General features: G+C 37.2%; 1 protein-coding gene and 1 pseudogene across 2 annotated transcripts in view; both read left to right on the top strand.

Moving 5' to 3' along the window:
• The window catches only part of SPRY3 (sprouty homolog 3 (Drosophila)), a 112,644-nt gene that overhangs the window by 64,656 nt on the left and 20,518 nt on the right, over positions 1 to 27,470 (top strand). The window lies entirely within an intron of this gene.
• LOC105541770 lies at positions 17,161 to 18,330 on the top strand (annotated as a pseudogene). Its single transcript, XR_001006380.1, has one exon. The product of XR_001006380.1 is annotated as a 60S ribosome subunit biogenesis protein NIP7 homolog pseudogene (transcript).

Raw genomic sequence — 27,470 nt, 5'->3', positions numbered from 1 at the left:
TATTTTTATTATATCATATATGATTTGTGTCCTATCTAAGGAGTATTGCCTTCCTACAAATTTGAAAATATTTTTCCTATGTTTTCTCCTAGAGTTATTACGGTTTTATCTATTTAATTTTTCGTTTTTAACCCTGTTCTTGTTTGCCCCAAGAATATTCATCAGTGGCACCTGCAGCTGCAGCATTTACCCTGACATAACTTTGCCACAAAATATTTCACTTTTATTATTATTTTTGCATTGGTCAATTATATCAGCTTTGGAAACAAAAGGCATTATTCTATTTATAGCATTCTGTTTTTAGTGGCGGTATTTACATTTACAAAATATAGTAATTCTTGATTGCTGAAAATTTCAAATTCTAGAATACATAGCATTCCTACACATGATGTTAACATCGTTCTCAAACAGTTGTTGGCCAAAGATTCATTTGATGAATTCAGTTTTTCTGAAGTAGATGATTCTGATGATTCAGATGGTTCTGATGTTAGTTCTGTTTAGAAATAATTCCAAGAACAGTTTTTATATTTTATTTTCACATTGAAAATCAGTCAGATTTGCTCCAGCCTCAAAGAGTGTGTTTATGTAAAATTAAAAGAGTGCTGGCAGTGAGCTGCACTTTTTTTTCTAAATAGGAAAAGGATTAACTATTATGGATATTAATTGTACATACTTATAGGGTACATGTGGTATTTTTATACAAGCATACAATGTGCAATAATCAAATCACAGTAACTGGGATATCCATCACCTCAACCATTTATTATTTCTTCATGTTAGGAACATTCCAATTCCACTCTTTTAGTTATTTAGAAATATGCAATAAATTATTGTTAACTATAGTTGCCCTATCGTGATACTGTATTCTAGACTTTTTTTACTTCCATCTAACTATAAGTTTTTTCAAGATGGGGTATTACTATGTTGCCCAGGCTAGCCTCAAACTCCTGGGCTCAAGCAATCTTCCCACATCAACTTCCCAAATAGTAACTGTATTTTTGTACCCATTTTGTTAAGTGAAATAAGCCAGGCTCAAAAAGATAACTATTACATATTCTTACTCATATTGGGAGCTTTAAAAAATGAACTCATGGAGATAGAGAGTAGAATGATGGCTACCAGAGACTGGGAAGGGTAGTAGGGAAGAGGGATAAAGAGGGAATAGTAAATGGGTACAGCTTTATATTTTACCTTTAGCTCCCTGGTTAATTTTGAGTTAAATTTTGTGTATACTGTGAGGCAAAAGTCAATGTTCATTTTTTCCGTATGAATATCCAGTTGTTCTAGCACTATTTTGATGAAAAGACATTTTACTCCTTTGAATCTTTGTAGCAAATGAATTGAACATGTCTGAGTCTATTACGTTTCAGTGACCTATATGTCTATGCTTTCACCAATGTCTAACTCTTGATTACTGTAACTATAATAAGGCTAACTTAAGCACTGTAATTTCTCTAATATTGTTTATATTTTAAGAAATTGATTTGCATTTTCTAGGTTATTTGTGTTTCCATATAAATTATACTATCAACTTGTCAATGTCTATAGAAAAAGAGTCTGCTGAGGTTTTTATTGTTATTGCATTAAATCTATATGTCACTTTGCTGGTATTTTTTTCTGTTGAATGTCTGATAGACTTCAGTGAAGCCATCTGGACCTGGAATTTCTAGATGTTTAGTAACAAATTAAATTTCTTTACTATATATAATGTTTTTCATATTTTCTGTTTTAGCTTCTGTCCATTTTTGTAGGTTATTTTTTCAAGGAATTTGTTCACGTAAATTGTCAAGTATTCTAGCATAAAATTGTTCACAATACTTACTTATTACCTTTTAATGACTTAATGATATATACTGATGTGCTCTTTGCTATTTCTGATATTGTTTGTTTTCTCTTTTATTTTCTTGATCTGTCTATCTGGATGTTTGTTGATTTTGATCTTTAGTTGATCTTTAATTTATTTATTAGGTTTTTCTTCTATTTTATTGTTTTTTCCTCTTTATTTTTTCTTTCTTCTACTCGCTTACCTCAGTTGTACTTTGTTCTTTTTCTAGCTTCTTAATCATTGATTTAAGGCCTTTTTCCTTTTCAAAAAACATTCAAAGCTTTGATTTTCTTTGTAAGTACTGTATCATCTTAATCCAACAAAGTTTTGTTGCATATTCATTATCATTCATCTCAAAATATTATCTAACACCTCTTGTAATTTATTCTTTGACTCATGATTTATTTAGAAGTGTATTTTTAAATTTGCAAATATTTGGAGTTTCTGATATATATTATTGATATTTATTTCTAATTTAATTCCACTGTGGTCAGAGAACATCCTTTGCATAATTTCAATCATTTTATATTTATTGAAACTTGTTTTATGACCCAGAATATAGTCCACCTTAGTAAATGCATCATGTGTACTTGACAATAATGATGTGTATTCTGCAATTGCCTGGTGTAGTATTTTATAAATATTAAGTCACAGTAGTTGATAGAGTTGTTCATGTCATGTATATCTTTACTGACTTTTTTGTTTAGTTGCTGTTTCAATTGCTAAAGCATAGGTGTTAAAATCTCCTACAACAATTTTAGGGTTGTTTATTTCTCTCTGTCAATTTTTGTCTCATGCACTTTGAGGCTGTATTATAGGCATGTACATACATATCATTCTTATATCCTCATGATCAACAGTCTCTTTGTATCTTTGTGTTTAAAGTGTGCCATTTTGAGGCAGGATATAATTGTATTTTTATACATACTGATAATTTCTGTATTTTCATTAGAATGTTTAATTCTTTTTTCTTTTTCTTAGAGACAGGGTCTTGCTGTGTTGCTCAGGCTGGAGTACAATGGCACAATAGCTCCCTGAAGCCTCCAACTCGTGGGCTCAAGTGATTCTCTGGCATCAGCCTTCTGAGTAGCTAGGAGTGACTACAGGTGCACACCACCGCACCTCGCTAATTTTTATTTTTTGTAGAGACAAGGTCTGGCTATGTTGCCCAGGCTGGTCTAAAACTCCTGACCTCAAGTGATCCTCCTGCTTTGACCTCCCAAAGCACTGGGATTATAGGCATGAGCCACCATGCTTGGCCATAGACCATTAATTCTTAATGTAATTTTTATGTAATTGGACCTAGCTCTACCATTTTATTATTTTATCTTTGTTCCCTCTATTTTATTGTTCCTCCATTTCACATTTCCTGTCTTCTTTCAGATTATTGTAATGTTTTTATTATTCAGTTTTATCTGTGACCTTTTAAGATAATATGTTTGTGTGTCTGTGTGTGTACGTACGTGTTTGTGATTTTAGTGGCTTCTCTAAGGATTGAAATATGCATCATCTTTGCAGTCCATTTACAGTTAATATTGTATCACTTCGTAGAAAATTTGGACACGTTGGAAATATACAGATCTCTTTACACATCTTGATTATTCTTTATATCGGTGGTCCCAATCCTTTTGGCACCAGGGACCAGTTTCATGGAAGACAATTTTTCCATGAACCGGGGTGGGTGAGGGACAATGGTTTGGGGATGATTCAAGTGCATTACATTTATTGTACACTTTATTTCTATTAGTATTACATTGTAATATGTAATGAAATAATTATACAACTCACCATAATGTAGAATCAGTGGGAGCCTGAGCATGTTTTCCTGCAACTAGATGGTCCCATCTGGGAGTGTTGGAAGACAGTGAGAGACTGCCAGGCATTAGATTCTAACCTAGATCCCTTACAGGGTTCCTAACAGGCCACAGACTGGTACTGCTTTGTGGCCCAGGGGTTGGGGACCCTTGCTTTATGTTATAGTTCTCATACATATTAAAACTATATGTATTAACAATTTCACAATATAATGCTATAATTTTTGCTTTAAAAGGGCATATGCATTTTAAAGAAATTATGAGGGAAAAAATAATCTTTCATATTTACTATCTCTGATGCATTTTTTGGTTCATTTTTTGGACCCATGTTTCCCTCTGGTATAATTCTCCTTCAGCCTATGTACTTCTTTTAGCATTTCTTCTAATGCAGGCTTGCTCTGCATGAATTTTCTTGGTTTTCCTTTTCTAAAAATGTTATTTTATCTCCATTATTGAAGAATGTTTTCACAGTTTATAAAACTAGATTGATCATTTTTTCCTTCCACATATTAAAGAATCATTTCATTGTCTCTATGAGTTATGATGAGAAGTCTGCAGTCACTCAAATTATTGTTTTCTTCTATGTAATGTGTCATTGTTCTCTAGATGCTTTTAAGATTTTCTTTTTTTTTTTTTTTTTTGGTTTTCAGTAGTTTGGTTATAATGTGCCTAGGAATGATTTTTTTAATGTATTCTGATTGAAATCTCTAGATATGTACACTTATGACTTACCTCAAATTTGGAAAACTTTCAGCCATAATTTCTTTACATATTTTTTCTGCCCCATTTTCTCCCTGTTTCTTCTTTGACTCTAATTATACATATACTGAACATTTTGATATTGTCCTACATATATCTGATAATCTGTTCATTTTAAAATATTTTTTCCTTATCGTTTTCAGGTAGTATAATTTCCATGAATCTATATTTACATTCGTTTTCTTTTTCCTCTGTCACCTCTATTCTTCTCTTAAGTCCATCTAATGAAGTTTTAATTTCAGCTATTGCATTTTTCATCTCCAAAATTTTTTTTTCTGTGTTTTCTATTTTTCTGCTGATTTTTCCTATATTTTCAATTCACTTCTAGTGTAATTTCTTTAATTCATTTAATATAGTTATAGTAGCTGCTTTAAAGTCCTTGTATGACAATTTTAGCATCTAGGTCATCTCAGAGTTGGCCTGTGCTGATTATATTTTCTCTTGAGAATTGGTCACATTTTCCTGGCTCTTTGTGTTTCCAGTAATTTTGGATTATACTCTGAATATTGTGGACATTATGTTATGGAGGCTGTGGGTTCTGTTATATTTGTCTGATGAATGCTGATGTTTTGTTGTCTCAGAAAATTTAAGAGGGAACTTGCCCTCTTGACAGTTTTGACTACCTTACCCTATCTTCCTTCTTTTGTTTATATTTCAGAATTCTCAAGTGTTTATTACATACACACACACACGCACATTATATATGTATATATAATATATATGTGTGTATATATATCTTTTATATATATATTTAGAGAGAGAGAGAGTCTGGAGTTAATAGTAGTTGCTGTTTGTGGGATAATTGGTCTGTACCGCACTTATCATGTCATATCTGAGGCAGCACCTCCTTCTTGATTGTTTATAGGTAAATTTGATATTTTGAAGTGTCCTTTTATATACCCCTAAGACTTTGATAACTGAGTTTAGTTAAAACAAATAGATTCACACGGACTCCAAAAATATACACAGCAACATGCTAAATTTTAAAAATCATCTTCCCAGAAGTCATGCATTGAAATCATTTTTCTCCTTCCATTTGCATAATCTTTTCTCTTCTTGCAATTAATAGCACTCAACAAAATTAAGCCTAATGTAGTTGGGCAGAGAATAATTTCAAGACCTCTGTGTCTAGGCCCCTTTGTATTGACCTTGAGAATAACTTGGTCATAAAATAAGATTTAAGATGACAAATAAACACAGCCACCACTAGCCACCACTAACAAACCAGAACCTTCATTCCAGGGTTTTACCCCATAATTCAGTATGGACAATCCAACTGAGTTTCTGGTTTAGATAAATGATTTCACTCCTCAAAGACATGAGTATTGGAAACTTCTGGGTTGGTGATTGTGACATGTATCCTCAAAACAACTAGAACTTTTCCCTAGAAAACAAAAACAAAAACAACCAAAAAAAACACTAGAACTTTTATAGTTATTCCTTTTTAAATGTCAAGATTAAATCTGTGATCAAGGGCCTTTTAAGTATATCTTAAGAATCAGGATAGTACAACCTAGTAATGGGTACTTACAATGTACTGCCAGGCACTATTCTAAGTGCTTTATGCATATCATCTCATTTAATCCTCACAATAGTCCTGTGAAGTAAGAACTATTATTGTACCCCTGTGATGGTTAATTTTATGTGTCAACTTGACTGGGCCATGGAAGGAACAGATATCAAGCTAAACATTATTTTTGGTTGTGTCTGTGAGGGTGTTTTGACATGAGGTTAGCATTAGAATTGTTAGACTGAATAAAAATATTGCCCTTCCCAGTGTAGGTGGGCATCATCCAATCCATTCAGGACCTGAATAGAACAAAAGGTAGAGGAAAGGTGGATTCTTTCTCTGCCTGACTGCTTAAGCTTGGACATTGGTCTTCCTCTGCCTTTGAATTTAGACAGGAAGTTACAGCTTCATTTCTCCTGGTTCTCAGTCCTTCAGATTCAGACTAGAACTATACCATTGGCATTTCTGCATATCCAGCTTGCAAATGGAAGACTGTGAGACTTCTCAGCCTCCACAAACACACGAGCCAATGAGCCAATTTTTTTATTACACACACACACACACACACACACACACACACACACACACACACACATGCATATATACATATATATCTGATTATGGGACAATGTGAGGATTAAATGAGATTATATGCATAAAGCACTTAGAATAGTGCCTGGTTGTGCATTGTAGGGGTGTGTGTGTGTGTGTGTGTGTGTGTGTATAAATTGGTTCTGTTTTTCTGGAGAACACTGACTAATACAACCCATTTCTCGTATAAGGAAACTTAGACATGGATTTGAGTTTGAGTCCCGGTTTCTCTTTGGGCAGGAAGAGTAGATGAGGTAAGACTGAATCTACATAATCCTGAATCCCTAGGGAAATTCCTTTATAATACTATCTGTATCAGTTAGAAATTTTTGGTTATAAATAACAGAAAACCTAATTCAATCTTTCTCAAAAAAATAGTGAATATACGGTTCATATATTAGTAAAGCATGCCTTATAGCGGCTTACTCAAAGAAGAATGTATTATTACCATATATCAAGAAGTCTCTAAATAGGCTGCTTCATGGGTTTGTTTAGCAGCCTGACAATGTCACAATTTTTTACAATTATCTTTGCACTTCCCTCATGCTTGTCACTTCATGGCTACAAAGTAGTGCTGCGGCTCCAGAGATCAAATCTTCATTCAATGCAAGAAATAAAGATGGATGAGTAGTATCATTCATTTATGTCCCCTTTATCAAGAAAAAAACAAAAATTTATTGGAACTTCCTCAGCAAAATTTCACTTATATCTCCTTGGCAAACTGTCATATGGCCACATCTAGTTACAAAGGAGGATGATAAAGTGAATATTCAGATTTTTCTGCCTTTAGAGTGGCAGACAACATAAAAATGGATTTGGGAATGGACGTTGTGTCAGCTAATTGGCAGTGTCTACCACACTCCATTTCTCTGCATCTCTTAGTTCTTCCTTCTTTGGTATATAAACTTCATCTTCAGGCCCTGATATGGTGGCAAGATGTTTTCTGCTTATCTAAAGCTCACATCCTCATGCCATCAATTCCCAGGGAAGAGAAAGAACTCCTCTTTAGCCAGTACTTTTTTTTTCATCTTATTGGCTCTCAATGAATTGTGTGCCAATCCCTGTATCAATTACTTTGACCAAGATGGTTGAGAATGTGAGAAGGGTAGTTTCAAAAAGGGAATTCAAGGTATTGTTAGCAGAAGTAGGGAGTAATGGATACTGAGAAGCAAGCAAGTAATCCACTACCTATCCCTATTTCACCATCCACTTTAATATTTTGTGACTCTTTCCTTCCCCATTTGCACTAGAGACAATCTGGTTAGACTGTGCTGATTAATACAGAATGGCTAGCAACATGTAGTTGGCTATTACATGTGAAAATTAATGGTGTAGAGATTTCCCCAGTCAATGAATATCCTATATCAAAATTTAACCTAGTAAGTGGCATCCACATAGGACTATAACTAGCATCATAATAATGAAAGACTGAATTCTTGTTTCCACTAAGATTGAAAACAAGGCAAAGATATTCACTAACACCACTCATAATCAACATTGTATTGGAATCCGTAGCCAGCGCTAAGATTTAAGTAAGGAAAAAGAAATATAAGACAAACAGATTGGAAAGTAAGAAAGATAACTCTATTCACAGACAACAACAGTGTCTCTACAGATAATCCCAAAGAGTCTACAGAAAAACTTCTAGAACTCATAGCTTTTTTGAACCCATCAAGGAGCTTGGGTTTCAGAGCAAACAAATGGCCCATATCTAAGGGAGAAAGGATGGTGCATGTGACAAATGAGAAGACAAAAGTACATACTCATATAAGACACAAGAACCTTGTAAGAAGCATTGAGCTAGAATAGTTAACAACGTGGTGAAGGCTGAGAGTAATCTGACAAGATAGTGTAAAACCCCTATGTGCCAAGAACTTGGAGGGGTCAGTGTCACCTTGCACGGTCCTCCATGAACCTCAATGGGTGCTCATAGAAAATATCAGAGAGCATTCTAGAAGTGTATGCTGTGATGCAGATTTGGAGTAAGATATCAGTAGCTATGTTGGAGGAACAAGAAACTCCCCCTGGATATTTCTCCTCTACTTCTAATACAGAAAATAAAGCCTTGAACTTTGGAGGGAAGAGCAACCAGAACCTCTGGCATTATGGCATTGATGAGGACTTATTGCATCTGGGGAACAGGAGGAAAGCTTTACTTCATCTATCTGCGAGTGTACCTGTCTGATTCTTGCTTTGGAGGCGTCCTCTCAGGGGTGTACTCCACCCTGTGAGGTGTGGGGTGTCAGACTGCCCCTAGTGGGGGATGTCTCCCAGTTAGGCTACTCAGGGGTCAGGGACCCGCTTGAGCAGGCAGTCTGTCCCTTCTCAGATCTCAACCTCCGTGTTGGGAGATCCACTGCTCTCTTCAAAGCTGTCAGACAGAGTCGTTTGCGTCTGCAGAGGTTTCTGCTGCGTTTGTTATTGTTTACTGTGCCCTGTCCCCAGAGGTGGAGTGTACAGAGACAGGCAGGTTTCCTTGAGCTGCTGTGAGCTCCACCCAGTTCGAGCTTCCCAGTGGCTTTGTTTACCTACTTAAGCCTCAGCAATGGCGGGCGCCCCTCCTAAATTTCTGCTGCATACAAGTCTGGATCTGATGCTTGCCTTGTCTCTTCAGACTGGTTGTTTTTTTGTTCTTTGGTTTTGGGTTTGTTTGTTTGTTTGTTTTGTCTTTTAGCATGTTTCTGTTCCGAGTAAGCTGTGATTCTCTGTATCTACCTATATGTGTCTCCAGTTTTTATGGCAATGGCTTGTCCTGTGACGTCGATTCTTTGATGGATCTAAGAAGAGTTGTTGATTTTTAGTTTTTCAGCTTTTTTCTTATTGTGAAGACTTCCAAGCTCTTTACGTGTCAGATCAAAACCCAAAGTCAATTTAGTTTAATTTTTAAGATTTCTTAAGAGTTACTGCATTTTAAGAATTGTCTCTGCCCAATATATTTAAGGTGAAGTTTAAAAATTTCTAAGTGTTTGCATTTTGTTTACTTAATTTTTATTTTAATTGTATTTTAATTATATTATGGTCAACTTGTCCTCTGTTTCTTATTTTTTTTTAAATTTGAATTTTCTTCGTAGTATATTATACAATGAATTCTATAACCTTTTTATAGATATTTAAAAACTATTTCTAACAATATGATAAGTGTAGCGTCAACATTGTTGATTACATTATTTAAATATTCTATGTCCATTGTATTTATTCAACGAATACTTGTGTGTGTTTTTTAGTCTATAAGAAAATGTTTTATTATTTTATCTGTAATAATTACAACTGTAATTTTAGATTCAGTGTACATTTGTTACATGAGTATATTGAGTGACACTGAGATTTGGGGTATGAATGATCCTGTCACTCAGATAATGAGGATAGTACCCAATAGGCTATTTTTCAGCACTTATCCCCTTTCTCCCTCCCCTCTTTTGGGGCCTCCAGTATCTATTGTTGCTGTCTTTATGTCCATGTGCACCCAAGGCTTAACTCCCACTTGGAAGTGAGAATATGCAGTATTTGGTTTTCTGTTCCTGCATTAATTTGCTTAGTATGATGGCTTCCAGCTGCATCCATGTTGCTGCAAAAGGCATGATTTCATTCTTTTTCATGGCTACACAGTATTCCATGGAGCATATGTACCACATTTTCTTATCCAATCCACCACTGATAGGCATCTAGATTGACTCCATGTCTTTGCTAGCAAATATTTGTTGCACATCAATATGATTCAGGTGGCATGCTAGTTATCTGTGAAACAATGGTGAGCACAATAGAACAATCCTTGTCATTATGAGACTCATAATCTAGAGGTAAGATGCAGACAAGTAAACAGACAACTGTAATACAATGAAAAAAATGCTGTAATGAGGATCATACAGAGTACTATGTAAGAACATAGAAAGGGCAATATAACGCAGATGGGGAGTTAGGGAAGGCTTTCTAGGAAGAAGTTATGATCAAGCTGAGACCTAAAGGATAAATAGGAGCTAACCAAGTAAAGAATGAATAAAAAATGTTCCAAACATGTTTGAAGACCTGGATGTGATAGTTAGGAAACTGAAGTTCACTGTGACTGGATTGTGAATGTGACTGGGGGATAGAGAGCAGGGATGCAAAAATAAGACTGGAGAGGACCCAAATCATGTGAAGCCTTTTGCTCATAGTAAGGAGTTTAGAATTTATCCTAAGGTAAGTGAGGAGGTATTGAAAGAATTTAAGCAAGTGAGTGATACAATATGAATTGTACTTTAGGAAGATTCTATACCTTCAAAATGGAGTATGAATTGGAATGTGGGAATATAAGAGTGTATTTAACCTTACATTATTACCACCCCTGATTTCTATTTTTAATTAAATTTGAGTTACCCGAGTATATTTGAATGCATTCACCTTTTAAAAATAATTAGGACCTAATTCTCACACCTTGTACAAAAATCCATGCAAAATAGATCATGGATTTAAATGTAAACTGTAAAACATTTTTGGAAGTAAACATAGGATAAAATCTTTGGGAACTACAGGTGGATAAAGAGTTCTTATGCCTGAGACCAAAAGCACAAATCTTTAAAAGAAAACAATTGCTAAATTAGACTTTATCAAAATGAAAAAAATGCACTGGGAAAAGATGTTAAGAGGATGAAAAAACAAGGTGCAGATTGGGGAAAAAAATGCTTGCAACTCACAACTGCAACAGAGAATATGTTTCCACAATATATATAAAGTGTGCTCAGAACTCAGCAGTAAAAAAAAAAAAAAAAAAAAAAAAAAACAAACAATCCAATTAGAAAATGGTCAAAAACATGAACAGACATTGAACTAAAGAAAACAAATAGGACAGACTAAGATGTTAGATTAGAAGCAGCTTCATTCAGTCCATGGCTTTCATGGAGAGGAATGAAAATGGTGAGTGAATTCTGCACCTTCAACTGAGGTATCCAGGTTCTCATACTGGGACTGACTAGGCAGATGACTTGACCCGTGGACAGCAAGGAAAGCAGGGTGGAGCGATGGCCTACCCGGGAGTGGTACAGAGCCAGGATAGCCCCACCCCCAGCCAAGGGAGGTGGTGAGTGATTGTGCAACCCTTCCTGAGAAACCACACTTTTCCCACAGATCTTTGCAACCTGCAGATCAGGAGATCCCCTCGTGAACCCACACCACCAGGGCCTTGGGTCTGAAGCACAGGGTTGTATAGAGTCTCAGCAAAGTAGCTGATCAGGCACACATGGAGACACAGGAGCTTTGCATACTCCACCCCTGGAAATTCCAGTTGAGGTGGGATATCATTTGTACATTCCCCTAGGAAGGGGGTTGAATAAAGGGAGCCAACTGGCATTGTTCTATGGGCCCCACTTCCATGGCACCTCACAAGTTACAACCCACTGGGTTAGAATTCCAGCTGGCTAGAGGCAGCAGGCTGGAGACTGCCTGAGATGGACTGAGTTCCTGGGGGGAGGGGCAGATGCCATCTCTGTGGTTCAAGTCAGCCGTTCTAGCCTGCTGGCTCCAGAGAGTCCAGGTGGTCCAGACCGGCAGGAGTTCTCCACAAGGAAGCACAGCTCCTGCTGTGCCAGATCATGGCCAGACTGCTTCTTTAAGTGGAATCCCAACCCATCTCTCCTCACTGAGGTGTGGGGGGAGGGACTCCCTGTGGGAATTTCAACAATTCTGGCCAGGGTTATATGGACATAACTCTGATCTCCCTGAGATGGAGCCCCCAGGGGGAGGGGCAACCACTGTCTCTGCAGTTCAGCTGACAGCATTTCCAGCCTGCTGGCTCTGGAGAGTCTGGGTGGTTTGGACAAGGTGGTGGGGTTCCCCCTAGTGCAGCACATTTGCTCAGTCAAAGGGCAGCCAGACTGCTTCTTTAAGTTGGCCCCTGATCCCATTCCTCCTGACTGGGTGAGACCTCCCAACAGGGGTCTCCAGACACCTCCTAGAGGAGTGTTCAGACCAGCATCAGATTGGTGACCACTGGGACGGAGCTTTCAGAAGAAGGAGCCAGCTGCCATCTTTTCTGTTTTGCAGCCTTCACTGGTGATATATCCAGGTGAAGGAGGGACCAAGGTGACTAGGGTCTGGAGTGGACCCCCAGCAAACTGCAGCAGTCTGTGGAAGAGTGGCCTGACTGTTAAAAGATAAACAAACAAACAGGAAGCAACAGCAACAACAACAAAAAAAGACCCCACAAAAACCCGTATTCAAAGGTTAGCAACCTCAAAGATCAAAGATGAACCCACAAAGATGAGAAAGAATCAGTGCAAAAACACTGAAAACTCAAAATGCCACAGTGTCTCTTCTCCTCCAAATGACCACAGCACCTTTCCATCAAGGGCACAGAACTGGGCCAAGGCTGAGATGGCTAGATTGACAGAAGTGGGCTTCATAAGGTGAGTAATAATGTGTTGCAGGAAGTCAGGGACCCCGAATGGAGGGACCGGCTGGAGCCACAGCAGAGGAACATAAATTACAAAGATTTCATTTTAATATGGACATATATCAGTTCCCAAAATTAATACTTTTATAATTTCTTACACCTGTTTTACTTTAATCTCTTAATCTTGTTATCTTCATAGGCTGAGGATGTACATCACCTCAGGACCACTATTGTGTTAACTGTATTAATTGATTGTAAAACGTGTGTTTTAACAATATGAAATCAGTGCACCTTGAAAAAGAACAGAATAACAGCGATTTTAGGGAACAAGGGAAGACAACCATAAGGTCTGACTGCCTGCGGGGCTGGGCAGAATAGAGCCATATTTTTCTTCTTGCAGAGAGCCTATAAATGGACGTGCAAGTAGGGAAGATATCACTAAATTCTTTTCCTAGCAAGCAATATTAATAATTAAGACCCTCGGAAAGGAATGCATTCCTGCGGGGGAGGTCTATAAACAGCCACTCTGGGAGTGTCTGTCTTCTGTGGTTGAGATAAGGACTGAAATACGCCCTGGTCTCCTGCAGTACCCTCAGGCTTACTAGGGTGGGGAAAAACCCCACCCTGGTAAATTTGAGGTCAGACCGGTTCTCTCCTCTTGAACCCTGTTTTCTGTTGTTTAAGATATTTATCAAGACAATACATGCACAGCTGAACATAGACCCTTATCAGTAGTTCTGTTTTGCCTTTTGTCCTGTTTCCTTGGAAGGATGTGATCTTTGTTCTCTTTTTTGCCCTTTGAATCATATGATCTTTGTGACCTACTCACCATTCACACACCCCCTCCCCTTTTGAAACCCTTAATAAAAATCTGCTGGTTTTGCGGCTCAGGTGGGTATCACAGTCCTACCAATATGTGATGTCACTCCCGGAGGCCCAGCTGTAAAATTCTTCTCTTTGTACTCTTTCTTTTTATTTCTCAGCTGGCCAACACTTATGGAAAATAGAAAGAACCTACGTTGAAATATTGGGGGCAGGTTCCCCTGATAATAATGAACTTTGCTAAGCTAAAGGAACGTGTTTTAACCCAGTGCAAAAAAAGCTAAGAATCATGAAAAAAATGATACAGGAACTGATAACCAGAATAGCCAGTTAAGAGAGGAACATAAATGACCCAATGGAGCCAAAAACCACAGCAGGAGAACTTCACAAAGCAATCACAAGTATCAATGGCAGAATAGAAGAATAGACCAAGTAAAGGAAAGACTCTCAGAGCTTGAAGGCTATTTTTCTGAAACAAGACAGGTGGACAAGAAAAGAGAAAAAGGAATGAAAGGGAACAAACAAAACCTCCAATAACTATGGGATTATGTAAAAAGACTGAACCTACGACTGATTGGGGTACCTGAAAGATATGGGGAGAACAGAAACAAGTTGGAAAACATACTTCACGATATCATCCAGAAGAAATTCCCCAACTTAGCAAGACAGGCCAACATTCAAATTCAGGAAATCCAGAGAACCCTGGTAAGATGCTCCATGAGAAGATCAACCCCAAGACATATAATTGTCAGATTCTCCAAGGTCGAAATGAGAGAAAAAATGTAAAGGACAGCCAGAGAGAAAGGCCAGGTCACCTACAAAGGGAAGCTCATCAGACTAACAGCAGGCCTCTCAGCAGAAACCCTACAAGCCAGAAGAGATTGGGAGCCAGTATTCAACATTCTTAAAAAAGAGTTTCCAACCCAGAACATCTGGCCAAACTGAGCTTCATAAGCAAAAGAGAAATAAGATCCTTTTCAGAAAAACAAATGCTGAGGGAATCTATCACCACCAGGCCTCCCTTGCAAGAGCTCCTGAAGGAAGCACTAAATATTGAAAGGAAAAATCTTTGCCAGCCACTACTAAGACACACTGAAGTACAGAGACCAGTGACACTATGAAGTAACCACATCAACAAGTCTGCAAAATAACCAGCTAGCATCATGATGACAGGATCAAATTTACACATAACAATATTAACCTTAAATGTAAATTAGCTAAATGCCCCAATTAAAAGACATCAAATGGCAAGCTGGATAAAGAGTGAAGACCCATCAGTATGCTATCTTCAAGAGACCCATCTCATGTGCAAAGACACATGTAGGCACAAAATAAAGGGATGGAGGAAAATTTACCAAGCAAATGGAAAGCAGAAAAAAGCAGGGGTCACAATTATGGTGTCTGACAAAACAGATTTTAGATCAACAAAGATCAAAAAAGACAAAAAAGGGCATTGCATAATGGTAGAGTTCAATTCAACAAGAAGAGCTAACTATCCTAAATATATATGCGCCCAATACAGAAGCACCCAGATTCATAAAGCAAGTTCTTAGAGACCTATAAAGAGACTAAGACTCCCACACAATAATACTAGGAGACTTTATCACTCCACTGTCAATATTAGACAGATCATTAAAATGGAAAATTAAGAAAGATATACAGGACCTGAACCCTGCTCTGAATCAAGCAGACCTGATAGATATCTACTGAACTCTCCACCCAAAAACAATAGAATATGCATTCCTTTCAATGCCATGTGGCACTTACTCTAAAATTGATCACATAATTGTAAGTAAAACACTCCTCAGCAAATGCACAAGAGCTGAAATCATAACAGTCTCTCAGACCACAGCACAATCAAATTGGACCTCAAGATTAAGAAACTCACTCAAAATCACACATCCACATGGAAATTGAACAACCTGCTCCTGAATGACTCCTGAGTAAATAATGAAATTAAGGTGGAAATCAAGATGTTCTTCGAAACTAATGAGAACAAAGAGGCAATGTGCCAGAATCCCTGGGACACAGCTAAAGCAGTGTTAAGAGGGATATTCATAGCATTAAATGCCCACATCAAAAAGCTAGAAAGATCTCAAATCAGCAAGCTAACATCACAACTAAAAGAATTAAAAGAACCCCAAAGCTAGCAGAAGACAAGAAATAACCAACATCAGAGCAGAATTGAAGGAGATACAGACACAAAAACCCTCCAAAAATCAACAAAACCAGGAGCTGTTTTTTTGAAAAAATTAATAAAATAGACTGCTAGCTAGACTAATAAAGAAGAAAAGAGAGAAGAATCAAATAGACACAATCAGAAATGGTAAGGGGGATATCACCGCTGACCCCACAGAAATACAAACAACCATTGGAGAATGCTATGAACACCTCTGTGTAAATAAACTAGAAAACCTAGAAGAAATGGATAAATCCCTGGACACATACACCCTCCCAAGTCTAAACCAGGAAGAAGCTGAATCCCTGATTAGACCAATAACAAGTTCTGAAATTGAGGCAGCATTAAATAGCCTGCCAATGAAAAAAAGCCCTGGACCAGTTGGATTTACAGCTGAATTCTACCAGAGGTACAAAGAGGAGCTGGTACCATTTTCTTCTGAAACTATTCCAAACAATTGAAAAGGAGGGACTCCTCCCCAACTCATTTTATGAGGCCAGTATCATGCTGATAACCAAAACCTGGCAGAGATACAACAAAAAAAGAAAACTTCAGGCCAATATCCCTGATGAACCTCGATGCAAAAATCCTTAATAAAATCACAGACATGTCCTGAGACACAGCAAGCCTAACCAGTGTGTCACAGATCTAGGGGAATTGGCTCCCCATGGCAGTACTCTGAATTAGTTCTGGGGATGTGCACATGGTCATGCCAAGTGTCCCTCCTCCAAGAGCTTCTGTTAGACTAGAGGTATAAATGATGCTGAATAAGGGCCCCTGGACTTAATACCAGATAAAGCATGGAGATACGTGGACAACCTGGGCATGTTACTTGTTCTTCCTGGGTCACAGTTTCTTTATGTTTGAAATAGGGATGGCAGCACCTGCTTTCTTAGTAACACTGTGAGGGTAAAATCTACGTATAAAAATGCCTTAGAAATGTAAAGACCTGAGAGTCTTTGAGCAAACCAGAAAGTTATCAAGAACTTTTCTTTTTGTGCAATTCAGTATATTTTGGGGGGTAAATTTTAAACACCAAATAATCCTCAAAAAACGAATGTACACATAGTTCCTGAAATGAGGCAAATATACTCCTCCTGGAACATAAAACAATTAAAAATTCCAACAAATTTATCAAGTATGTAAATAAGTGTTGATAACTTGAAAAATAAAAAAGGAATAAAATCATGATACATCAACATGAATGAACCTTGAAAACATTATGCTAAGAAGCTAGACATAAACGGACAATTTTAAATAATTCCATTTATATATTTATATTATATTAAGAGATAGGAGGATCCGTTGTTCCAACCCAGGGAGAAAATGCGGCCTTTGACTGAAGAAGAGACCCGTGTCATGTTTGAGAAGATCGCGAAATACATCGGGGAGAATCTTCAGCTGCTGGTGGACCAGCCCGATGGCACCTACTGTTTCCATCTGCACAACGACCGGGTGTACTATGTGAGTGAAAAGATTATGAAGTTGGCCGCTAATATCTCTGGGGACAAGCTGGTGTCGCTGGGGTCCTGCTTTGGAAAAGTCACTAAGACCCACAAGTTTTGGTTGCACGTCACAGCCCTGGATTACCTTGCACCTTATGCCAAGTATAAAGTGTGGATAAAGCCTGGTGCAGAGCAGTCGTTCCTGTGTGGGAACCATGTGTTGAAATGTGGTCTGGGTCGAACCACTGAAAATACTTCTCAGTACCAGAGCGTGGTGGTGTACTCCATGGCAGACATCCCTTTGCATTTTGGGGTGGCAGCAAAATCTACACAAGACTGCAGATTGTGGTATTTCATCAGGCAGACTTTGGGGAATATGTGCGGCATGAAGAGACGTTGACTTAAAACGAAGTCATTGCAAGGACAGGCGGCTGTATGTAAGGGCCAGCTTTGTTTCCTGTGTTTGTGTGGACTCCACCATCATGTTGAATTTTGTCAACACTCTGACCTCTTCAGGGACTTCTTATTTACTGTACTCTCTATCATTGACAAATGCAGGCTGGATTCTTATTGTATACAGAGATGGCTCAAAAATGGGGTTTCAGATCTTTGTGTTTGTGATGAAATAGAATACTCTGTTTCATATTTGAATCAGAGGGCTTCTTGTTCTGAGAAATAGGTTCAAAATCACTGGAACTAGGAACAAGAATAGCTTATTGTTATCTGTGATAACACTTTTTTTTCTAAACTCATGATAAGAACACAGGGATTGTCTTTTTTATTAATATGCAAGTTAGTCATTTCCATAACAGAATAATAAACCACATGTGGGGTTTTAAAAATGAAATTTGTCTAAAATAATAAGAGCAATTCAGCTATTTTTCTATACAGTAATTGGTGTGTGGTATGGAAGAAAAACAGATTCAAACCCCACTTCTGCCATCTACCAGCTATATGGCCTTGAGTGAGTCATTCAGCTTTAATAAAGTTCACTTTCTTCTCTTTAAAAAGACACGAAACTTAAAAAAGTAGCTAAGAATTAGAAATCATGATTGTAGGCTGGGCACAGTGGCTCACGCCTGTAATCCTAGCACTTTCAGAGGCCAAGGCGGGCAGATCATGAGGTCAGGAGTTTGAGACCAGCCTGGCCAACATGGTGAAACCCCATCTCTACTAAAAATACAAAAATTAGCCAGGTGTGGTGGCACATGGCTGTGGTCCTAGTTACTTGGGAGGCTGAGGCAGGAGAATGGCTTGAACCCGGGAAGCAGAGGTTGCAGTGAGCCGAGATCGTGCCATTGCAATCTAGCCTGGGCGAAAGAGTGAGACTCCGTCTCAAAAATAAATAAATAAATTTTTACAAGCTGTTTTCTCAGTATTTTTCTTGGATGAGATGATCCTAGGCTGATTGTACAGTGTACAGTGCCTGGGGAATGATAGGTGTGGAATAAATGGTAAGAATTATTTTTATATTATGTATATTATGTATTCCTGTTATTAAGTGTAGAGTTTTATGAGGAGTATAATTTGATTATATTACCTTCTTTTTTACAAGCTGTTTTCTCTGTATTTTTCTTGGATGACATGATCCTAGGCTAGAATGTTTTTTTCATCACTATGATTTTATAAAACAATTTTTTCTATGAACCTTTACTTACTTGACTGGATTGGACTAAAAGCACTGATCAGAGACTGCGACATAAAAATTCAGGCCCTTTGTCCTTCCCCGTGCCTCCCAAAGTTATTTTAAGATTGTTAGAATATTTCTTTAATAACATTTTGTAGACAAAAAATTTAAAGACTACCTGTATATTTAATGAATTTAATATATTTAATGAATATACTGCTTATTTTAAGTTCCAAACATGAAGTCTTTAAGAATAAAACATTACCAACTCCTGCTTTTATATGAAAAAAAAAGAGATAAATGTATTTTCATATCCCAGTTTTATCCTCATCTATTCATAAAAGTCAGGCTGCCCAAAGGAAGCATGCAACACTGCAAGGAATGCAATTTAGTGTGGCTGGGCAACTTTGGCCAGAGGGGGTGCAGAAGGGAGAAAGAAGACGGAAGACAGTCTAAGACTCAAGGCATCTTGCAACTCTGAGACTTCAGAGGTGAGGCCACCTATGAACTGGGTGGATGTTTGGGAAAACATGTAATTCAAGGCAGTTCTAAAACCCTGTGGGTTTTGTGTGGATTCTGAGGTAATCCTACAGTAGGAAGTCGAGCCAAATGGTGAGAATAAGCAAGAGTCTTGGAGAAAAAGGAACAGAATGAAGGCAATGTCCTACCATAATGCATGCTCTTGCAAGGACAGACAGACACCGTGATCTCCTCAGGATCTTCTGAGGCAGTTTGTGTGTAAGGAGGCAACTTGCCACCAAAATGGGAAAGAAGTGGTTAAACAGCAACAATAGGGCTCCTGCTTCCTGGAGCTATTGGGTGACATTTCCCTGCAACAATCCTAGAATCTTAAAGTGTGGTGTCGGTTTCACTTAGGATTCCAAATGGGAAGTGACTTTTCCTGGCAAACGCAGTTTAAAGTGTTTCTTTCAGTGTCATGCTGTACAGAAAAATACTAGTCCCACAGAGAAAATTAGTCACAAAAACAGAAGGAAAAAAATACAACATGAATGCAGACCCAGGACACTAAAGTCAGAGAGACAGAACCACAGCCTCACACAACCATTGCTCACATTATGTAGAGCATTACTGGAAGGAAACAAACTCTTCAACAGAAACCTGCTGCACCACTCTTAGCAAACTCCTTTGTTTGGCCTGGGGCCACTTTACCTGTGTATTGTTTTGTAGCAGATTTTCCAGGTAATGCTTAGATTTTTCATGCTCCCCCAGTTCATTGGATTGGGCTTCAGGGGCTCTTTCTGGTGTGTGTCTGATTCAAATTGTATTTTAGGAATACTTAGAATTGAGGAAGAATAGGATGTTAAGCTACAGAGTGCAAAGCCTCTTTACTAACTTCCAATAATATCTGAACTCATGTCTAAGGAACATAGAAGCATCTTTCAGTTCCTAGTCTCATTTTCCCACCATTCAAATGTTCCTTAGGGAGAATAGAGCTCCTATGCAAGGAATTGCTCTAGAGAAAACCATCTTTCTTCAAGTTTGAGAAACTTATCCCAGACCAACTTTCATTCCCCAAATTTTGTTTAAATTAAAAATAGGCAACTAGAGGGGGTCAGCTAGTTGATGTTCCATAGACTCTTTCCTTGAAGCAGGGGTAAAGATCTTTGATTTATTTCTTAATTGTTTCTGTCATTTAAGGGTGCATCAGAGACCCTGTTGTAATATTAAGTTATATCACTATTGAGGAGCCCATAAGGCTGGGACTGATACAAGGATCATCATGAAGAGCAGCTATTGAGAGCTACTGACAACTTCTTAGAGGTGTGGCTGAAAGCAACTAGCAAGAATAAGAGACAAAATCTTGTGTTGAGGGAAGTCACCTGTGAGGGCAGCAGCTAGATATTGAGGCTTGGGAGACCTTATTGTTCTAAGATACCTGGCCTTGTCTTCCAAACAAAAATCATCTTTGACATGCAGAAAAACTACTGATTTCTCAACAGATTTATAATGGAACAGATATAATGATGTGACCTAGAGCAATTTCTTTAACCTCATACAGAATCAAATTCCCCATCTGAACATAAACGTATTTACCTCATAGGTTTATTGTGAAACTTAAAATAAAATATATAATTTACCTTGCATAATGCTTAGCATATAGTAAGCACCAAATATACATTAGTTATTAATATTGTTATTTTCATGAGCAAACTTAGTAGGGATAAAAGCTCAGAAACACTGGGTAGGAGCTTGAGCTAGCCATAGAGACCTTGAATTGTAACCTGGCCTTCAGATTCCTCATCAGAAGGGTGGGACCAGGAATAAGAGCGTTACACTTGGCACAAGTCCAAACTGCATGACTGCACAAACACTGTAACTGCTCTGTATTCAGACACATTTGAAAGGATTTTTCCAGCATAAATTTCTAAATGTGCTGCTTGTTTTGTAATTCAATCTAGGGCAGCAGCAGCAGTGCTATCATTATTTACATTTCTACCTTTTGGTCTTGGATCCAAGATATTTGCAGCAGTATGAATTGGCTCATAAGAAAATTCTTCTCTTTTCTTTAAAAAGTTTCATGTTACTTTCTTTTATACCTGTAAGCAAGTAATTATTAATAATCTTTTACATTGATTTGTTTCTGAGACATTTGGTCAGAAATAATTTGCAGAAATAAATTGATTCAGATACTGTAGCGAATTTAACATTAATTTTTTCCTATTTATTTGATTTTTAGAAATTATTCCAGTAGAGGAGAACCTCATTAGCAACATATTAGCTTTCTAATATTGTTAATACAATTTTTTCATTTTAATGAACAAAAGGCAATAAAAAGACCTTGTAAACAATTAGAAAATCATCTTGCCCTCAATTAAATTTTCTATTCTCCAAGATTTAAATCTTCAACAGTAACCTAAATAGCTGTTAACCCTCTATTTATGAATGTAAAGGGGAGAAAACATTTTGTTTATGTCAAGTCTTAAGATTGTTTCAATAGTGACCAGTTCCTTTTCACTCTTTCCTTTATCTTGGTTGTGTTTGAGTCGTTAAGTTGTAAGTTCTCGGACATTAATAACTGCACATTCTGGAAGGACTTTCTTTAAATCTTTTATTGTCTCCTCTTGGCTCCAAACTGTGGATCTGGGACCACGTACAACTCCAAGTAAACTTTCAGCCTTCAAATGACCTCAGTATTACATCCTTCCTGAAGTATTGCAGAATTTTTCTCTAAATTAAAGGAGAATCACAGGACGTCACACTTAATGACTCCTGATTCAAAGTTAATTTTCCTTCCTTTGATGCCTAAATCTACTTCAGCACCTAATTATATAATTCTGCTTTGGAAGGGACCCTAGAGCTTAATCTAATTTTCAACTAACTGCAGGATTCATTATTAGAGAACCAATGATAGTTTGTAAATCAGTCTTTGAGCATTTACCTAATAAAACTATTCCATCAGTAGTTAGAAACGTATTTCTTAAAATGAACTAAGACCCACCTCCTTAAAACTTCCTTGAGCAAAGGTTCATGGCCCCACATAAGAAGAGATTTTCCTATTTTCATTTAAAGTATCATCTTATTAAATTATCTCTAAATGGATCAAATATAGCATATTTTAACAGGAAGTATTCCTAGTGGTTCTATCTCCATTAATACATACTCCAAAATATTGCCCACTCTTTTAAGCTACCAGCCCTGATGCAGTATCCCAAATATCAGTGCCAAAACCAGAAGTGCATTCTCCTATTACATTAGTAATAATTGTACAGTATGGTGGCAGGAAATGCACTTTCAGTTCACTGGCTATAGCTATTAAACTATGCGGAAATGACTGCCTGGAAGGCAGCCAGGTCCCTTGGCTTTAAGGCCAGCTCTGAGGAAGACAAAGGTAATACAAGAAGGGAAACTATGCCACCTGACCAAAAGCATTATTGAGACACTCTAAAGCAGTGCTTCTCAACTCTTTGTGGTGAAGGAACTTTTTTTTTTTTTTAAATTTCCAATCGGCCATGGACTTTTGTAAAATAGAAAATTATGCACTTGGATAAACCAGCAATGTGAAATGCTCTAAAAATTTCTAAATACTTACCATTTGTATACTTGATCAGTATAACTATATACTTTCATGATTTATATACTTATTATACTTATCTCATAAGGGACTGGTAACAGTTTTGGAACTGGTATGTGGAATACATGCTGGATAGCACTGCTCCAGAAAGGGAGAAAGGATGAGAATTACATTTGCCATCCTATTCTTTTAGTATGGTTCAAGTGACATGCTAGAAAGGAACTATTCCTGCTGCTGGTAAGTACCAGAGATGTGTGTATGTTAAATATAAGATTGGTGGCCATGCTTAACAAGATAGTAAACACTTGGCTATAAAGATAGTATCAATGAAAACAATTGCCATTTATAAACCATGTTTAAAGTAGTTTAATGATGAAATCTTGGTTAATCATATGAATATGGGGAAAAGTATGTTTGCCCAGAAGTAGGTTGTATCAAAAAGCATTTTCTCACAGTTACGTAATTACCAAGAATAGAGTTTAGGGAGTGACACTGCCAAGCAGGCAAAAGAGAAGACTTACAAAAGAGAAATTTTGCCAGTAGAAACCTGGAATAACCCCAAGGTCAGAGGTAGTAAGGAGAGAAAGGGAGTTGACAATAGGATGATACGTGGTATATTTCATTAAAGAAATGAGGAATAGTTACATGAATGCTTCCTCTATCAGTGATGTTTGCTCCAGGATGAAGACTTCTAAAGGAATAATTGTGACACTGAAGGCTATCATATTGGAAATCAGGGCCAAAGAACAGGGCAATACCTCATGGAATGTCTGACTCCTACATGGAATCAGAAGACAAGCTAACCATTCACCATGAAGGGGAAATACTGGCTTTTCTCTCTTCCCATGTACAATAAACCAGAGATATGGCAATCAGATTCTGCATTAATTGTCAAGGGAACAAGGATTTTTCACATGTACAGAAAATATGAATTCCAGCTAAAAACACTTTTTAATCCAGGTCTTCATATGTAAATATAAACAGGCAACTGAGAATCATCAAACTGAGTGAAAACCAAAAACATTAGAGCCACCAGACTCAACCAACACAATAACTAATGTTTAAAGAAACAGTATGTGGAGAAAACAGAAGTGAACTACAAATATGGATAAATAGGATTTAGAGAAAAATTTTTCACACTCAGTCACACAATGCCCAATACATCATTAAATACCTTGGATCCATAAAATAAAAATAAGCTTTTACAAAAAAGAAAGTAATCAGAGTTCTTAGCTATAAGCAATATAATCCACTTGGGCTTGTCTAAAACTAAACAAATATCTAATGAGTGGTAACTATGTGTTGGTTATTCTTTTAGGCACTGGGAATACAGCAGTGAGTAAAATAGACATTCCCTGTCCTTAAAGAGCTTATATTCCAGTCAGAGGCTAGAGATTATAAGGAAATAAACATATAATTCAGGTAGTAATGGCAAGCAGAGTAAGGGAGACAGCAAGCGACGGGGTGTGTGTAAGTGTGTCTGTGTATGCATGTATGTATTATAGATAGGGTGGTAAGAGAAGGCCTCTCTGATAAAGTAACATTTGAACTAGGAATCAAAGGAAGTGATGAGGTGAATCAAGAGCAAGAGAAAAAATATTCTGAGCAAAAGGAACACAAAATAAAAAAGATTTGAGGTGGAAGTATCTGGGAGTTTTGACTAATAGCAAGGACACCAGTTTGGCTTCAGTGGGCTGTGTGAGAAAGAATGATAGAAATTTAGGTGAGGGCAATAAGAATAGGCCAAATTATATAGGACCTTGTAGACTATTGTGTTTTGGCTTTCACTATGAGATGTATGAAAAGCCATTGTAGAATTATGAGGAAAAGACTGTGATAATTTACTTACCCTTTAACAGTATAACTCTAGTAGCTATATAGATAATAGGCTAGAGGTGGCAAGGGTAAAAGCAGGGACATCAGTTAGCAGGCTATTACAATGATATAGGAATGTGATGATTGTGGCTTGGATCAGGGTATTAGCAGTGGGGATGGGAATATATGGTCAGACTCTGGATATATTTTTTAAAATATGGACAGTATTTCCTGATGGATTGAATTTGGAATATAAGAGAAGGACAGAATGACTCCAAGATTTTTTCCTGGGGAACTAGAATAACTAAGGTACTATTTATTATAATGGAGAAAATTATAGGAGAATCAGTTAATTTTTGTTGGAGAATGAAGAGCTATAGTTTTGGACATGTTAACTAGGAGATGTATATTAAACATTCAATTGGAGATTTTGAATACCCAGTGGGATACATTTTTCTGGAGTTCAGGGGAGGCATCGAGTCTATAGATATTAATTTGAGAGTTCTCTCTATATAGAAGGCATTTAAAGTCATGAGACTGCATGAGGCCAGCTAAGGAATGAATGTAGATAAAGAAGAGAAGAGGACCAAGGATTGAGTCTTACATTACTTCAGTATTTTACAGTTGGGAATTAAACTATCACCAAAATACATATACACCGTAGAATACTACACAGTCATAAAAAAGAGTGAAATCATGTCCTTTGCAGCAACATGGATGCAGCTAGAGGCCATTATCCCAAGCGAACTAATGCAGGAACAGAAAACAAAATACTATATGTTCTCACTTATAAGTGGAAGCTAAACATTGGGTACACACGAACATAAAGATGGCAACAATAGGCACTACAGACTACAGCGCAGGGAAGGGAGGAGTGCAAGGGTTGAAAAACTAACTATTGGGTACTATGCTCATTACCTGGGTGACGGGATCAGTTGTACCCCAAACCTCAGCATCACACAATATACTCATGTAACAAACCTGCACATATACCCTCTGAACCTAAAAGTTGAAATCATTTTAAAAAAAGAATTTACAAATATCACCAGAGGAAATTGAGATGAAATAAATAGTGAGATAGGAGAAGTATGAAGAGGCTACCTGAAAGTCAAGTAAAGAAAGTGCTTCAAGAAGGAGAGAATAATCAACCATGTAAATGATACCAACAGGTTAAGTAAGATGTAGACTGATAATTAACCTTTGAATTTAGCAATATGGAGATCAATGGTAATATCAACAAGGGTAGCTTGTAAAACAATGTCATCAGTTAAGAGTGAGAATGGAGTACTCGATATGGGAGGTTTAAGGAGAGAGTAGATGGTATAAAATAGACAGCTAGTGGGTTATAAAAATGTCACAGCATTGCCAAGCTCTAAAAGCTCACTTGAGGTTAATGGTCATGAATGAAGGAGCGTAATATTAAATGTTAAATTAAATATTAAATTAATAAATAATATTAAATATTAAATGAATAACAAACCAGTTAACATGGAAACAGAAAAGGTGGAAAGTGTGAGGGCGAACATAAGTCATATTCCTGCATTGTAGTTTCAACACAGAAGTTTGAGTTTTGACTTCTACACTTAAGAGGTAAATACTATAATGTAAGAATTTTTTCCAAATATAGAAAGGCTATACATGATATGTTGGTCAGACATAAATATGACAAATGTTTACTATATCGATTTTTTAAATTAAAAATACAATTGCCAGGACTGGCGCAGTGGCTCACGCCTGTAATCCCAGCACTTTGGGAGGCCGAGGCGGGCGGATCACGAGGTCAGGAGATCGAGACCACCCTGGCTAACACGGTGAAACCCCGTTTCTACTAAAAATACAAAAAACTAGCAGGGCGTGGTGGTGGCGCCTGTGGTCCCAGCTCCTCGGGAGGCTGAGGCAGGAGAATGGTGTGAACCCGGGAGGCGGAGCTTGCTGTGAGCCGAGATCGCGCCACTGCACTCCAGCCTGGGCGACGGAAAAAAAAAAGCACGAGGAGATAAGGCAAAAAACCTAGATGCTATAATTCCATATGGAAAAGATGATCTATGAGTTTGACTGCATAACAATTTAAAACATTTGCAAAGCATGGAGTATTATAAGTTAATTAAAAAGACCAATGGCAAAGTGATAAGAAAGTAATGTTTATGCTAGAGGTTTAATGCCTTGATGTTTATATATTACTATTGATATTTAAATGTATCTATTAAGTTGTTACAGATCCATAATAAGAAAAATTCAATAGAAAAAATGGACAAAGAACAAGAAAATAGTTCTCAAAATGAAACATATAAATAGCCAATATTTATATTTAAAAGTATTGAATCTCACTCAAATTTTTTAAAACTCAAGATATCAGTTTTTACTTCTCAGATAGAAAAAGGTTGAGAAATTTGATAATATACTTGGTTGCCGAGAGTGTGAGAAATGAGCATTCTCCTAAAGTCCTGGAGTAAATTGGCGTAAGCTTTTTGGTAAGCAATTTGGCAATATTAATCAAAATTTCAAAACATGTATTTGTCCCAGCATTTTTACTTTAGAAATTTGTGCTATAGATACATTAGCACAAATATCCAAAATACATGTAAAACATATTTATTGCAGCATTTTTGTAATACCAAAAGTCTGAAAACAATCTAAATGTTTATTAGTTAGAAACTGGTACTTCTGGAAAAGAGAAGAGTCAAAT

The sequence above is a fragment of the Mandrillus leucophaeus genome, unplaced genomic scaffold (assembly GCF_000951045.1).
Source record: "Mandrillus leucophaeus isolate KB7577 unplaced genomic scaffold, Mleu.le_1.0 Scaffold2445, whole genome shotgun sequence".
Lineage (NCBI taxonomy): Eukaryota > Metazoa > Chordata > Mammalia > Primates > Cercopithecidae > Mandrillus > Mandrillus leucophaeus.
This window is presented reverse-complemented; position numbering and strand designations above follow the sequence as displayed.